Raw genomic sequence first — 17501 nt, 5'->3', positions numbered from 1 at the left:
TTGTCTCCATTATTTCATCACCCACTCTCTCTTGACCTTATCATTTCAGGTTTTTATCTTCACCACTCTACTGAAACTAATCTTCTTCTTGGCCAATAATGACATTCACATGGTCGGAGTCAATGGTTATGGTTGGTCCTCTACTCACAACCATCTCTCAGGAGCGTTTGACCCAGCAGTTCATATGTGCCTCTTTCAAACACTTCTTTTCCTGGACTTAAAGGTATCATCTTTTCCTGATTTTCTGTGCTCCCTCTGGTCATTTCTTCTTGGGCTCCTTTGTTTGGATTCTACCCATCTTCCTGACGTCTGGGTGCTGGCCTACTTGAGGGCTGCGTCTTGGACAACGTCTATTCTCTGACTGTAGTCGTTTCTGGATGATGTCATCCAGTACCATAGGTTACTGTCACCCATACGGTGGTGCCTCCGATAATTATGCTGCAACTCCAGAATTCCCTCTGATGCTCATCCAGCTTACATGGCATTTCTCTTCGATGTCTCATAGTCACATTAATAAGGATATCTAATAGCTAAACTCTTATTTCCCCTTCTTAAATTGATTTTCCCTGACTTGTTCTCAACTCTAAGTGTTATCCTTCTTAGCCCAGACGTCCTAGCCAATAAACATAGAAAATCTTGATTCTTTCATTTATCTCCCATCACACCAGACGTCCATCAAAAAATCCTGTCATCTCTGACTCCAATATTGGCTTACTTCTCAAAATGTTAGTTCAAGGCCACAATTTCTCTCATCTGGACAACAGAACCACACTCTAACTGTTCTCTTTTCTTCTTTTGCCTTTTCACATCCATGTTCTCACTTCCTATTGTTGTGTAACAAACTTGACTTGAAAACGACAAAAACTTTATTGTTCTCTATGGTTTTGTGTTACGACTTGGACCAGCTAAGCAATTATTTGGTTGGTCTCACTTGGGGTCTTTGACACAGTTGCAGTTGGAAAGTGATTAGAACACTGAAAAACCTGCACTTCTCTCTTTCCATATGGTCTCAGGGTTGGTCCTTGTTGGAACCCAGAGTAAACCACTCCAAACATGCCTCCATGGCATACTGATCATTTTGGGTTTTTTTTTTTTTTTTCGTTCTCAACCTGTTTAATATGTAAAACAGAAATAACAGTAGGCAGAGGTTTGGTTTTAATACATTCTCAGAGTGCTGGCCATCCAGAGCGTTATTCTAAACAGCTGAATTATCTAACTTTTGACTCAAAGAATTTACATTTTGAAAATACCTAATTTCATGGGATTATGGAGACTAATTTAACATGAGAATTAAATATAGAAATTTAAAGGTTCCAAGCTAACAGGAGGGTAAGGACTAATGTGACAGCAATCATAAAGTTTTTTCCCTTGTAACAGAAGTGTTAATACTTTAACATAAATTATCCATTCATCATGGTGTTTAAAAACAGTCAAGCCTAAGTAAATTCTTCGTACCATCAAGAAGATACACACACTGAAAACCTGCTTAAACTTCAAATTTTTTTCATTTGACAGTTCTCGGCCAGGGCCACACACATTTACAGGGAGCTTTTGCTTCTCAAGCTTAATGCAAGTCTGGCCATTGTTTTATGTAAAAATGAAACTAAATTTAAAATCTCACCAAACTAGGAATCTGCTGTAGAAAATCAGTGAAGACACCAGAGTAGCTCAAGCCAGTGGTTCTCAAACTACCTGGAAGACTTGTCAAACAGCTGCACGCTTGCCCCAGCGCTGGAGCTTTGAACTCAGGAGGATCGAGCAGGACCTGAGTGCCTGCATTTGTAGCAGGTTCCCTGGGGACACGGATGCTGCTAAACCCCAGGTGAGAACCACTGGCTAAAACACCTGTAAAAACTTAGCACCATCTCCATCTCTGCTCAGCAGTGGACAGTACCAGCTCTGTCAGTTGCCCTGCAGGGACAGTGGAGGTGGCCCCCAGGAGTAACACCGTTTGCTATTTCCTATGGTCAGAGGAGTCCTGGGCTCTCTGGGTCCCAGGGAGCAACTTCTCTGCCAGCATGCAATGTAGTTTACCACTAAAGCCATATACAGCGCATTTGAAATGTTTATTGTCCCTTACCCTAAGGGACAGAAGGAAGTCAAAAGAAAGGAAAAGGCACGGTAATTAGGTAATTAAGTCGTCCTTGGAAATGATGAGGTTTCTTTTTCTTTCAAATAACTTCACTTTAATGTAACCTCAAGCCCAAACCTTCTGGGAGGTGAGCAGTCTTGGTGGCTCTGGGCGAGGGAGGAGGCAGGCTGAGCTCTGGGAGGGATGGGTGGAGTGCTGGGTCTAAAAGCAGGGTTTTGGCCTTGAGCAGTCTGAAGACAAAAAGACTCCTCCAGTTCTAGAAGGAAGGTACCATACTGATCATTTTGAATTAAAGTTTCTTAAGAAATGGCCAAGAAAAGAAGGACACTCTGACCCTCCTAAGATAGGAAATTCAGGCTAAGGTGCTTGTATAAATGAGAGCTGTTACTTTTTTTTAAATTGTTATTTCCCCAATACAATTTTTTTTTCCTGCTGTACAGCATGGTGACTCAGTTACACATATATGTACACATTCTTTTTTCTCCAATTATCATGCTCCATCATAAGTGACTGGACAGAGTTCTCAGTGCTATGCAGCAGGATCTCATTGCTAATCCATTCCAAAAGCAACAGTTTGCATCTATTAACCCCAAGCTTCCAATCCATCCTACTCCCTCCCCCTCCCCTTTGGCAACCACAGGTCTGTTCTCCAAGTCTATGAGTTTCTTTTCTGTGGAAAGTTTCATTTGTGCCATATGTTAGACAGGTGACTAGATCAAGAAGATGTGGTATATACACATAATGGAATACTACTCAGCCATTAAAAAGAACAAAATAATGCCATTTGCAGCAACATGGATGGAACTAGAGACTCTCATACTAAGTGGAGTAAGTCAGAAAGAGAAAGGCAAATACCATATGGTAAAACTTGTTACTTCTTTAATTTATTACCCCAAGCTCAAACCTTATTTATATTCTTCAGTAAATGGGCAACTAAAACTTAAGTTTTATTGTCTTGCCAATTTTTCAGAATTTTTTTGCTTCTCTGTCTAAAAGTGCAAAAGTTCCCTGTTTGGCCACTTCTTAGGTTTTGTCTCTATGGACCCTCCATGTGCATGAATTAAAATTTATTTCTTTTTCTCCAATTAATCTGCCTTGTGTCAATGTTATTATGAGTCCAGCCACAAGAATTCAAGAGGGATAGAGAGGGAAATTTCTCCCCCCTCCAACATCCCCTTGCAATCTCTTTAGCATGATAAACAGGCTGATTACACGGTATGTACACGGTACACGGTATGTAAAGGTTCCCAAAGTGACTGTGCTCTTAAAAGGTAGACCTGGGGCTCGTACAGCATCGCTTTTGTACATTTTATTGCTTAACCTAAGTCAAAGGTTGGTTCAGATTCATTGTGGTGGGAGAGGACTACACAAGGATGTGACTTCTGGGAAATATAGCCTCTTGTGAGCCATCTTTGGAAGTTACCTGTCATGTTCTCTAGGTGATTCTTTTAAAATAGAAATCATGTCATATAACTCTTCTCACAATGCTCCAAAATTTTTCCATCACACTCAAAATGGATTTCAAAGTCCTTCATATGACCTACCAGATCCTGCATGATCCTGTTCCTGGGTACCTTTCTATGTTATTTACCATCACTCTCTGGAAATGCCAAACAAGTGTACCGGTATTCTAAATTATCTGGAAAATTGGTCCTTATGTCCTAATTCATCTTACATGTATAGTCTCCGATGGGCTTTAGGAAATGCACATCTGAACAAATTCACAGGTGCAAGACAAGTGGATAAAAAATAAGCATTGTCCTACAGAACCAAGAGATTCAAAAATATCATTTCTATTACCTTCTAGGGTTTTGTTGCCTGTAAAGGCCACCACATTTATCACACCTCCTGAACATTGCATTAACAGGCAGAGCGGGAATTCTTTTTCTAGTTTTCAATTTAAGAACCTACAGTAACTTAGAGAGATGTACTATGTGGTGGAGCCAGACCATATATTCAACTTCTCTAATTACTTGCTCAGTGTTTCAGCTACTTTCTCCTAATAAAAGACCAAATAGAAGAAATTCTGAGTATCATACTCTCACAAAAGAATAGATAAACTACATCAATTTATGCTTGTAGTATGCAGTCATATCTCCTCAATTCAGTTACTGGATAAAAATGATATTGCAAGGTGTTCCTTGGCATTTTATTTTCTTTATTGTAGACAAATAAAGACACATGTGTTCAGAGACACATGAATGCAAATTATACTTTTCACAGAGCTACTCTTTTTAACGTGAGCCAGAGGGAGCGGATGTTCTCCTTATCCTGGTATTCATTCATTTATCCACACAATCACTCTTTCCTTCATTTGCTTGTTCAACTATATCTTTAAAGGCTCGGCAGCCCCTGTTTATGCAATGCTTTTGTAGCTGGTGCCAACACTGCCAAATAAATAAAAGATGGGCTCTCGCTGAAATAAGTTTGAGGCCCAGCCGATGAGAAAGAAAGACATAGCAATGCAAGAACAAAGCAAGAAATTTAGCCACAATGCAAAAATAACAACAGTAAATGTGGGTGTGTGAAAGATTTTTAAAAGTTCATGTAAAAAAGAAGTTCGTTACTTCTTATGGGAAGGTCTCAAATTATTACTGATCCTGGACATAGACTGCTTCTCATACCACATCCGGGAACTGATGCTTCTCAACTGTTACTAGAAAAGCTATTCCTTACAAATATTTGAAGGACGGTAGAAGCTAGAGCTATTCATTTGGACAACTTTTCACCAACTTACTTGATCTAAATATTTGTAATATGTTATCAGTCTGGCTAACACCAGTGAAGTCTAGTTAGAGAATAAACTTCAAAACTTGCCTCATTTTGCAGACAAATGCCATAGTCACCATGCTTAGCATTAAAGGTTGGAGACAACAGCCCATATATTTTCATCGTTAGCTTCAGAAATCTAAAAATGCTGTGCTGATTCCCACAGACAACCAGAGCAACCTCTCCTGTAGAATTTCTACTTCAAGCCATGTTGGGAAGCTTTTGAATATAAATAGAAGTTTTAGGAGCCGAGTGGAGCTTATTTCCAAAGCAGTGTACTCCTAGATGTCCTTATCCATCAACAGCTTTGTGAATGGCCTGTCCATTTTATGAGAACCGGTGGGGACATACATCCCTGGTCTCAGTATCAGGCAGAGTTGTGCGTCTACAGAGCACCTAATTATTGAACTTTATGAAACACAGAACTGCCTGTGTTCCTTTTTTAAGCAAATGTATAATATATCATGGTTTATGATGGATGGTTAATTCTGGGTCATCTGGGCTGAGGCACAGTGCCCAGTTATGTGGTCAAACATCATTCTGAATATTCCATGAGGATGTTTTTGGATAAGATTAAATTTAAATCAGAAGACTGAGTACAGAAGATTGTCCTCCATAATGTGTGTGGGCCTCGTCCAATCAGTTGAAGGACTGAATAGCACAAAATGCTGACCTCCCCTGAGCAAGAGGGAATTCTGCCAGTACGTGGTCTTCTGACTTAAACTTCACTGTTTTCTTCTGGGTCTCCAGCTTGCCAACCCGCCCTACAGCTTTTGGGCTTGCCAGCCTCCATAACCATGTGAGCCAATCCTTAAAATAAATACATATTATTGATTATAAATATATATTATATCTATTTCTTGAGTACATATAACCTTCCAGGTTTTTTGCAAAGAAGTAAACAATATAAACAAGATCCTTGTCCTCACAGTACTTATGGTTTAGACCTGTGCTAATCAATAAATATAATAGCTGCTAGACACATTCAGCTACGGACCACTTATAAAGTGGCCAGTCCAAATTGAAATGTGCTGTAAGTATAAAATACATATTGGATTTCAAACACTGACTAAAAAAAGTTAAATGTTTCAAAGCTTTTATTGATTACATGTTGAAATGATAATAGGTTAGAGATATTGGGGGAAAGAAATTTTTAAAGACACCACCTAGTATAACCATTTCTACACATTCACATAGAGAAAGGTAACCCTAGCAGAAAGAGAGCAGGAAAATGATGACATAAACTATTTATCCTGAGATGTGGTCTCCAGAAGCCAGGCAGTAGAGACAAAAGAAACCTGGTAGCAGCAGTGCATGCTGGGAGTTGTAGTTTTTATGCTTTACAGTAATTCAGAGTATAAAAGGAAATTGGGAGCTCAAGAACAAGGAAATTATTATGAGCCCTAAAACCAGCTAAAATAGAGGATCTGGAGTTCCCGTCGTGGCGCAGTGGTTAACGAATCCGACTAGGAACCATGAGGTTGCGGGTTCGATCCCTGCCCTTGCTCAGTGGATCGAGGTTCTGGCGTTGCTGTGAGCTGTGGTTTAGGTCGCAGACGCGGCTCGGATCCTGCATTGCTGTGGCTCTGGCGTAGGCTGGCAGCTGCGGCTCCGATTCAACCCCTAGCCCAGGAACCTCCATATGCCGCAGGAGCGGCCCAAGAAGTGGCAAAAAGACAAAAAAAAAAAAACTGTGTGTGTGTGTGTGTGTGTGACAGAGAGAGACTGGGTCACTTTGCTTACAGCAGAAATGGACAGAACACTGGAAACCAACTACAATGGAAAAAATAAATAAATAGATAAATAAATAAAATAGAGGATCTTCTAAATAAAATAAATTAAATACAAAAATGAACATTTTTTTCTTAGAGAATCTATTTTTGAGAAAAAATATATGCACACTCTTATATACATATTTCATTTGTTCTATTTCTCTAATAAAATGGTGCACACTTTGTACACTGCACATTCCTTTGACTTTAACAGACTTTCTTATCATTAATGTTTGTTTGGCTGACTTCTCTTATCAAGTTCATTTTATCTAATGAAAGAGAAACACAGTCCCTGACAGGTAAGATCCAGCCTGGTATTCCTATCTAGGCATTGGTGCTCTCCTATGGAACATCATTTCAGAGAACATCAGTGTCACGCAATGCCAGTCTGTGACGCTGGTGGATCAAGACAAGGACAAGAACGTACCCTGTCTGAATACAAACAGAAATACTAACATTGTCCAAACCACAAATATATCTAAACATCCGTCTGTCTTGGCTGATAGGAATGCCTACCGTTTTAGCCTCTGTCTAGTCTTTTCTTCAGGTATGTTAAGATTTAATTAAGACAATTATTCCCACTCTCTGTCAGCATACAATTCAGAACAAAGTCTCCTTTCTCAACCTTATCCAAAATCAATAAACTCAAGCCTCTTAAAAAGTTATTTGCAAAACTCTTCTACTGTAATGACTCACAAATCTTGATGGTGTGAATTTTCCCTTTCTGAATCAAGCAATAAACTCAATTTGTTCAACCGTAAGTATACTTCTTATAGTCTTTGGCTAAAGAGCATTGGCAGATTATTATGTATCATAATTGCCTTAAATTATTTCCAAAACAAATCAAGGCAGCTACACAGAATCTGAAATTTAAAAATGCCAATAATAGTTTTGAATTCTAAACACATTCTCAATGCTACATTGACTGATTTCAATGTTTACTTTAGTATCTTATGGTGAAAATCCAATATTGAATATCATAAGCTCTCTGAAAATTGCCACTTGGGAGTATTAAATTAATCCCAAGTAGCTATTGCTTCCTTTTCCTGAAGAAAACTGAGGATTTATAACCTGTATAATTCTAATTCTTGTGAGTATCTGTAGCAAATACTTTTTAAGTGCTGCTGTTAATGAAGCTACCAAATGAAAAAAAAATTGGGGCACAGAAAAGAGTACAGAAGATAATACGACAAACAAATGCAAATGTATAAAATAACAACAACAACAAACAAACAACAAAAAAAACTCCTCTGGGAGGTCCCACCATGGCTTAGCGGAAACGAATCTGACGAGCATCCATGAGGATGCAGATTTGATGCCTGACTTCGCTCAGAGGGTTAAGGATCTGGCATTGCCATGAGCTGTGGTAAAGGTTGCAGACACCGCTTGGATACCACATTGCTATAGCTGTGGTGTAGGCCAACAGCTGCAGCTCTGATTCAGCCCCTAGCCTAGGAACCTCCATATGCCGCAAAATAAAAGTCAAAAAAAAAAAAGAAAAGAAAAAAAAAAACCAATTATTAGTATTAACACAATTTTACAAAACAACTATCCAACCAAGAATACCCTTTGAATTTAACAAGAAGAGTTTTGATTCAGATTCCTATAAAATTACGGTAATTCACATGATGTGTGTAGCTATGGAATGCTTCCATTCTCTGACTATAGAAAACTAAGCACTATCAGACCAAAGACAGAGAGTTTTATCTTAAATTTAACTTTAAGATATGCTTTTCCTACAATTTTACAGCAAAAGGGCCAAACTCACAAGATACTTCCAGCAAATGTGAGACTTCTTCTGTGCTTTTCCCACACATGGGTGAGTTATAGATAGGTAAAGAGTAGGTAAATAAGCATAAATGAAGAAATGAGCAATGTCCCCAGTTGCAAGGGAACAGTTTAGAAACTAGTCTAATTATTCAATATAAAAACGTGTAAAGATAAGTAAAAGGACTATTTTTTTTAATTTAGTAGTTTCCATCCAAGAATGCCAAGCATATTCCATTCATTCTTACTGAACACAATGAGGCTGACCTTAATTATTTTAATTTTAAAGATGAAGAAATTAAATTTTATGGAAGTTAAACATCTTACCCAAGTATACGCACCTGGTAAGTATCAGAGCTAACATTTAAGTCCAGTTTTTCCAAACCCAAAGCTGATGTTTCCAAAGATACAGCATCATGATCAGTCATAGAAGGGAATGTTTCCGAATGTACGCTATGAACCAAACTGCCAAAGTTCAATACCTAATTCCATTCCATATTAACCTGTGAATGTGGGCAGGTTATTTCTTCCGTTCTATCTCCGTTTTTTCATCTATAAAATGGAGATAATGATAATATTTATCTCAGAGGATTTTTATGAGAATTTAATGAGTCTAAACAGTGCTTGGACCATGTACCTCAGTGAATGACAACCATTAGCATACTAACCTTCTTTTAAAAAGAATGGTTCTTTTTTATTTGGTAAGGTCACCCTTTTATTAAAAGTGTTCTTAGTAACTAGTGAGCAAGGACATGTCACAGTCAAATCATTCTAAACCATTTTTTTTTTTTTTCCTTTTTTGGTCATCCCACAGCATATAGAGTTTCCAGGCCAGGGGTCAGATCTGAGCCACAGTTGCGACCTAACCCACAGCTGTAGAAACGTAGAAATGAGGAAATGCTGGATCCTTAATCCACTGTGCCAAACTGGAAACTGAACCTGTGTCATAGCACTCCCAAGATGCCGCTAAGCACATGGCACCACTGTGGGAACTCCCACCCTAAACCACTTTTGAGCTTATATCTGAACACGGACAACCAGGTTTTAATTTCAAAATTCTGACAAAATTGTCTTTGGCCCCTCAAAGACAATTTATGTATTTGCTTGTAATTCAAGTGTTCCCTACCCCCGCACCCCAAGAAGTCTTTGTTTATCTTCCTGTAAAGAGAAGAATAGTGGACTAAATCTATCATCACTAAAGCTGGGAAAGTTTCCAGGTTCATTTGGAGAATAGTCCGCAGAGCTTAGGGAAGTGTGATTTGTCACAATATCATAAGCTTGCACTAAGTCTGCCTTTAAAAACTCCCTAGGAAAACGGAAAGCCAACAGGAAGGAGCAGCTGGTTCAGCAGGCTTCTCCATTCATTGTTCATTAATGACTTTGCCCATACTAATTACCCCTTTCTCCTATAAACAAGCAAATTCAGACAAGTAGCAGAACTGGGTTGCTCTAAGATGACAGACAAGGGCTCCTGTCTTTTATATAATTTAGCCCTTTGTCCTTGTGGTTGTTACATGCAATCAATGTCATTCTAGGAGAAGGACTAGTGCTTACATCCCATCAAAATCCTTCCCGGAAACCGGAGCATAGAACTCTGGAATCCTCTCATTTTGTGGCAGAAAAGCAGCAGTACAAAGTACACTACCAAAACAGCAAGTCCAAAGGAGGTAAAGTTGATTTGCTTTGTTGTAGAAAGCCTTTCCACTGAATTTGCTGAAAAAGTGGGAGAAAGGGCCACTTACCCTTCCTTTTGAATATTATGCATTCTGCTTTGTCCCTGTGATGGAAGCATAGAGAAACGAAGGACAGCAAACACAAAAAAGTCAATAATGTTGAGGATAAAATGATACTGGCAGGTGCATATCCATGTTTTCCTGGAGTAGCTAGGGAATAACGTGATATTCATGGCATAGTATGGCTTAAGAGAAATTATTTCAGAGTTTCTGTGGTTATTTCTTAATTTTATTATACACTCAGAAGCTTATAAACACAGCGAAAGCGGGGCTCTTAGCTATGGGAATTAAATATTTAGAAAATCAGCTAAAAACAAAAAAAAAACTTCAACAGACTAAAAGTTTCACAAAAGCGTTGTTTTCCAATATAAACATAAACTACCTAACAACTGTCTGTGTGCTTGTGTGTGTGTGTGTGCACGCGCGCACTCATACATGGTCACACACACAAAGAATTTAAGGCCAAGAAATCTGAATTGAAATAGTACATATGGCTCAGTTATCTGGATCCTACAAGAAAAAGTAAAAAGGATTCTGACCACAATCACTTTTATAATTGTGTTAGTTTCCATTTGGATCATGTGTAGACTGTTTTATAATAGTTTTTTCTTCTCAAGAAAAATTTTTGGCAGCCACTGAAATGAAGAACAAAAGAAGCCTATTTTTTTCTTCACAAATGGAACTACTAATACAGATGGTGCTATTAAAATTAGGCCAAAGCAATGGTCACAGAAAAGTGAAATTTAAATTCAAATTTTTTTTTAAAGTTCATTCATAATGAAAAAGAGTAATCAAGATAAGGCAACCTTCCAAATAATTTAGGCAATACTTCAATCATCCACAAAATAATGTTAGTTATTGAATTTCTGCTTCCAAATATAAAAACTTAAATACCTCCTCATTTTTTTTTTTTTCTTATGCCATGGAATTGTCAGGTTCCTCTGCTCTGCACTATCTCTCCCTCAGTCCTGGGTCTTTTTGAACAAACACGGCCTTGTGATAGCTCTGACCCTGGGCTCATTTAACGAGCGATTCCAGAAAGACTCCTGCCGATTGCCTCAGAGGTCAGTCTTGATCACAATCAAGAGTCAGGTGGCAGTGTACAGCAGGTTTTATTTATGCCTTCAGAGAGGGCAGGCCGCCCTGGGGTAGGGACTGGGCCTGGCTGCAACTGGGTCTCTTATATTCCTAAATCGAGGACCTCTGCAGGGACCTCTATTTTCTTGCACTAGGCCCACTGATTTCCTGTCCACCCACCCCCACCCCCACCCATCCCCCGCCCCGTGCCATATGTTGTTTAGACCTCTATATTGGGGGAGCGAGTTTTGATCCTCTCATTGGTTCTGGGTGAGGATGCCTTATTTGCATAGGGAATAGGTTATATAAAGGCAGGTGAGGAATGGACCACATTCCTTCACAAGCAGGGAGTGAGCAGCCCAGGCTGGTCAAGGTGGGGGAAGGGGCCTTACAATGTGACACGGCCAGAGGCTTTGGGGTTTAATTTCCTTGAAAGGGGCTTGAAGCAATGTAAGGCAATCTCCATCTCAAGTTCTAAGTGGAGAAAAGGAATGATTTCATCTTTAGCATTTGTGTGATGTGACCAACTCCAAAGAGCAATGGAACTGATTATTTACAATTATTGCTTTAGCAAATGGTTTAATATAGGCTAAATAATAAAAAACATAATAAGCTAGGATTTTTTTTAAAGGCAGGCTTGAATATTTGACAAGCCTGAAATAATCTAAACCAAGTGGAACTCAACAGGAGAAACATTTGTCTTCTAACTGATGTCATGATGAAACCTTTCCATAAATTAAAAATTGTCAACTTGTACTGCCCACACTGGAGCAGCAGAGAGATGATCAACCTTGGAGGTAGCACATAGATCATCAATAGTAGTCTAGATCGTCATTAGATAAACTGCTTTCCTCTCCGAGTTTTTGAGTAGACTAAGGCTGAAAATACAAATGTGCAGAGCTCCCACTGTTGGCAGAACATGGCAATATAATAACATCTGCTTTCCAGAGCCCTTCTTAAATATTATACTTCCAAATGGTTAGAGTGTCAAATAATACCACATTCTAGGACCTGTGAGCCTAGCCTGGGGTCTTATATTCAGGGTGGAGCTAGATGTTTTAATTATATTTCATTCATTAGTTTTTTTTTCTTTAAACGTATTCATCTTCAGCAATGTTTAAAAATAAAAACAGGAGTTTTTGCTGTGGTGCCACAAGATTGGTGGCATCTCTGCAAAACGGGGATGCATACAATGATAAGCACTGATAAACTAACTGTATGTGTGGGATCCTAAATACAAAAATATGTATATAATATCTTAAAGGAAATGTAATGTCTATTTAAGGTAAAGTGACTTATATTTTGCCCATGCTGAATTTAGAAAATAGCCCAGCTAAGCAGAGACTTCAGTATGAGTTATGATCTTGGATATATTATTGCTAGGCTATCTGAGCACCGATGTCCTTCAATTTATATAGTATATGCATTTCTGAAGAGTTTTCTGGGGTTTTTAATTTTTTAAGTGAAGCAATTTCCCAATTACTATAATTTACACTGTGTAACCCCATGCAAAAATGAATTAAAATTTCCCAAATAAAAAAAAGCTACAAACAATAATGGAATTTAATAAAGTGGCAAGTAGAAAAGTTAGCATACCAATATCCTACATATATATATAAATACATATAAACATAACCAAATAGAAGATACAATGGAAAAAAGATATACATTTGCAAAGGCAAAAAATATAATAGCAATAATATAAAATACCTAGGCTAAACTTTAAGAAAAAATAGAGACAGTATTATGAGGAAATCTATAACACACTCTTAAATGATGAAAAAAATAAATGTAAACAAATGAAAGTATATACCATATACTGAGATGGGAAGAATCAACATCATAAATAGATCAATTTTCCTTAAGGTAATTTAGAAATTTAATACAATACCACTGAAAATCAATCAGATTTTTCTTTTCTAGAACTAGACAAGTTAAAGTTCATTTGAAAAGACAAGGAAAAATACTGAAAAAGAAGTGGAGGAGTCTCTAGTTTTATCAGTTATCTAAATACACTATAAAGTCTCATAACAGTATGGAATCTATTGCATAAAAATACAGAAAGACTAATGGAACAGAATAAAACATTCAGGAATAAATCCAGTTGCATATATATATGCACACACACACACATACACACACATATAAAATAATACAATAAAAATGGCATCTCAAGTCTGAGGAGAAAGATAATCTTTATAGTAAGTGGAATTACAGTATCTGAATAGCCACATGGAAAAAAAAATAAACATTGGGTCCATTTCTTATGCTATAAATAAGAATAAATTCCAAATGTAGATTGTAAAAAATAGAACATGTTATACTAGATGTAAATATGGCTAGATTCCTCTGGGAAAAAAAGGTAGTGGGAAAATTTGACTACCTACTACCTAAAGTCCAGAAGTAACACAGGATAATACAGATAAATTTGAATACATAAAATAAAAGATATTTTTGAGTGGCAAGAGATACCATGAGCAAATAAAAAATACAAATGACAAAAAAAAATTAGCTAAAGTGTTAATATCCTTAATATATAAAGAGTTCCTAAAATAAAGAAAAAAAGACTAATGGCTTTATCTTTTTTAATGAAATAGGGAACTCAAGAAATCTTAAGGAAAATGGCTCAACTCTAAGAAAAGATGTTTAATGTCACTAATAAGACACATAAAATTAGGATTATACTGATATATTATTTCTCCTCTACTAAACTGGCAAAAATCCAAAAGGTCAAAACCATACTCTGTTGTTAAATCAATGAAGAATCATCACGCATAGATTTCAGTTCAAGCTGCAAAATATAAATTCCTATAGAGAGAAATTAAATAATATCTAGCAAAATAACATATGTACTTAACCTTTGACCCAGCAAAAACTCCAGGAGACTGTATAAGCCACACTGACAAAAAAAATGTGAAAAGCACAGAGCTTTTAATTTCACTAGTTTTGCAATATCAGAAGTCTAAAAACTCAATGGATTTACTGGACTTATCAAATGCCCATTAAAGGAGGACTAGTTGGATAAACTATGGTACAATCACATAAAGGAGTCACTTACAGCCATAAAAAGGAATGAATAATATCTCTACATATTACTCTGTGCTGTGACCAAGGAAACTTACTAAAGTAGCAGATAACAAAATCAAGATGTAAAAAGTATAAGTTATGAGGAGAAAAAAAAATGTATGATGTACTAACAATTATCCATGAATGGAAGTAAGGCACAATATATATAAACAGTTATAACATATAACCATGATTTTTAAAATTATGGAGAGAACAAAAATTTTTAAATGATTACTTTTAAATCAGAGAGGAAAACAAAGGGCTGGTGGGTAGAACAACAAGCACATGAAAAAAATGCTCAACATCACCAATTATTAGAGAACTGCAAATTCAAACTACCATGAGGTACCACCTCACACCAGTGAGAATGGCTATCATTAATAAGTCCACAAATAACAAATGCTGGAGGCGATGTGGAGAAAAGGGAACCCTCCTGCACTGTTGGTGGGAATGTAAGCTGGTACAACCACTATGGAGAACATATGGAGCTGCCTCACAAAACTAAATATAGAAGTATTATATGACCCAGCAATCCCACTCTTGGGCATATATCCAGACAAAATTTTCTGGAAAAAGGCACATGCACCTGCATGTTCACTACAGCACTATTCACAATAGCCAAGACATGGAAACAACCTAAATGTCCATCGACAGATGAATGGATTAAGAAGATGTGGTGTATATACACAATGGAATACTACTCAGCCATAAAAAAGAACAAAATAATGCTATTTGCAGCAACATGGATGGAACTAGAGACTCTCATAAATGAAGTAAGTCAGAAAGAGAAAGACAAATACCATATGATATCACTTATATTTGAGATCTAATATACGGCACAAATGAACTTTTCCATAGGGGAAAAAAAAAAAAACTCATGAATTTGGAGAACAGACTTGTGGTTGCCAAGGGGGAGAGGGAAGGAGTGGGATGGACTGGGAATTTGGGGTTAATAGATGCAAACTATCGCCTTTGGAATGGATAAGCATTGAGATCCTGGTGTGTAGCACTGGGAACTCTATCTAGTCACTTACAGTGGAGCCTGATAATGTGAGAAAAAAGAACGTGTATATGTTTGTGTGACTGGGTCACTTCGCTGTACAGCAGAAAATTGACAGAACGCTGTAAACCAGCTATAATGGAAAAAAAGAAAATCATTATTACAAAATTATTACCTTTAAATCAGAGAGGAAAACAAAGGGGTGGTGGGTAGAAAGTAGCCAAATTTCTTTAGAATGCACTTGACATTGTATACTTCAAACTAATAATTTAACTGGCTGATAATGCATAGTTTAATAAGCTTTAGAACTGTATTGAAAGGATTTATACTGAAAGTCATTTCCTTTTCTTTCTTTTTTTTTTTTTTTTCGGTCTTTTTGTCTTTTTGTCTTTTTCGAGGGCAGCGCCCTGGCATATGGAGGTTCCCAGGCTAGGGGTCTAATCAGAGCTGTAGCCACTGGACTATGCCACAGCAACGGCAACAGCAAATCTGATCCGAGCCGCGTCTGCAACCTACACCACGGCTCACCGCGACGCGGGATCCCAGTGAGGCCAGGGATCAAACCCGCAACCTCATGGTTGCTAGTCAGATTCGTTTCCACTGTGCCACAACAGGAACTCCCCTGAAAGTCATCTTCAACCCTGGACATTCTAATGCAATTTTTTGAGTTTGTAAATTCTAATTCAACTTTTGTATCAAAACATTAAAGTATTTTCTACAAGTAGATGTAACTAACAGATATTTTGTTACATGTGAAAGCAGAACATGTGTATATTGTATTTTCACTGTGAAAGTGCTCTGTTGTCCAGTGGAGAAGGAGATTGAGTCTGTGGAGAGTTTCTTGAGTAGAAATCAGGTTATCATAAAAAATTTTTTAAAAGATCTTTAGAAATATAAATTAATAACTTTGTGAGAAAATTAAAATATTATTAGTTTATTCGTTCAATGTCTATCATTTTAAGATCTCAAATAGAAAAAAAAATGTTCTATTTCTTTGTCTTTTTTTTTTTTTAGGGCTGTACCCATGGCATATGGAGGTTCCCAGGCTAGGGGTTGAATTGCAGCTACAGCTGCCGGCCTACGCAGCAGTCACAGCAACATGGGATCCAACCCATGTCTGTGACCTACACCACAGGTCACAGCAACACTGGATCCTTAACCCACTGAGCAAGGCCAGGGATCAAACCTCGTCCTCATGGAGGCTAGTCGGATTCGTTCCTGCTGAGCCATGATGGGAACTTCAAAATGCTCTATTATAAGAAAGATATTTATTGCTGTAGAGCACAGGGAAACATATCTAATCACCTGTAATGGAACATGATAGAGGATGGTGTGAAAAAAAAGAATGTATATAAATGTATACCTGGGTCACTTTGCTGTACAGCAAAAACTGACAGAATATTGCAAATCAGCTATAATAATTTTTTTAAAAAGAATGTATTTAGGCTTATGAATCACTTAAATTGTATGCTTGGATGAATGATTTGAAAGAGTTGATTGAGTTGGACTCAGAGACAAAAATCTGTAGACTCTTAAAAGAACCAGGTTCAGAGTTCCTGCTGTGGCTCAGCAGGTTAAGGACCCAATGTTGTCTCTGTGAGGATGCATGTTCTATCCCTGGCCTGGGTCAGTGGATTAAGGATCTTGCATTGCTGCAAAGTGCTGCATAGATTGCAAATATGGTGTTGTGATGGCTGTGGCATAGGACCCAGCAGCAGCTCTGATTTGACCCCTAGCCTGGGAACTTCCACATGCCACAGGCGCAGCTGTAAAAAGAAAAAAAAAAAAAATCAGATTCTTTAGGGTTAATTCTATGCTATTAATTACAGTGTAATAATTCCAATAATTCTTCTTGCTAATCTCCAGGCCACATACAACAAATATCAAAAGCCAAAAGATAAAAGATAAATTATTTCATACACAAGCAGTCCTGCAAAAACACTTTGAAGTTGATTCTCAAATTTTTATTCTACAGAGGAAGAAACCCCATATCAGGAAGCGTGAGTAATCTAGTTAAGTCACAAGGAAGTAAAGAGCAGAGCCTGGATTTTGAGTTGTTTCCTAATTTAAAGCCCTGGGCTTTTGTCCATTCTATCCCAGATATCTCCACCTTAGGCTTATCAAGTTGAGGCAGTTGTGAAATTTTTTTCTTGTTTATTTTTATTTTTGCCATGCAAATAAAGGTATCTGTTCCATTTCACTGAATGTTTATGCAACAGTATAGA

The sequence above is a fragment of the Sus scrofa genome, chromosome 1 (assembly GCF_054392235.1).
Source record: "Sus scrofa isolate SSC_HxYL_T2T_F1_AM1 chromosome 1, Sscrofa_HxYL_maternal_Yorkshire_Landrace_v2.0, whole genome shotgun sequence".
In the NCBI taxonomy this organism is placed as follows: domain Eukaryota; kingdom Metazoa; phylum Chordata; class Mammalia; order Artiodactyla; family Suidae; genus Sus; species Sus scrofa.
Note: the sequence above shows the minus strand (reverse complement) of the source record.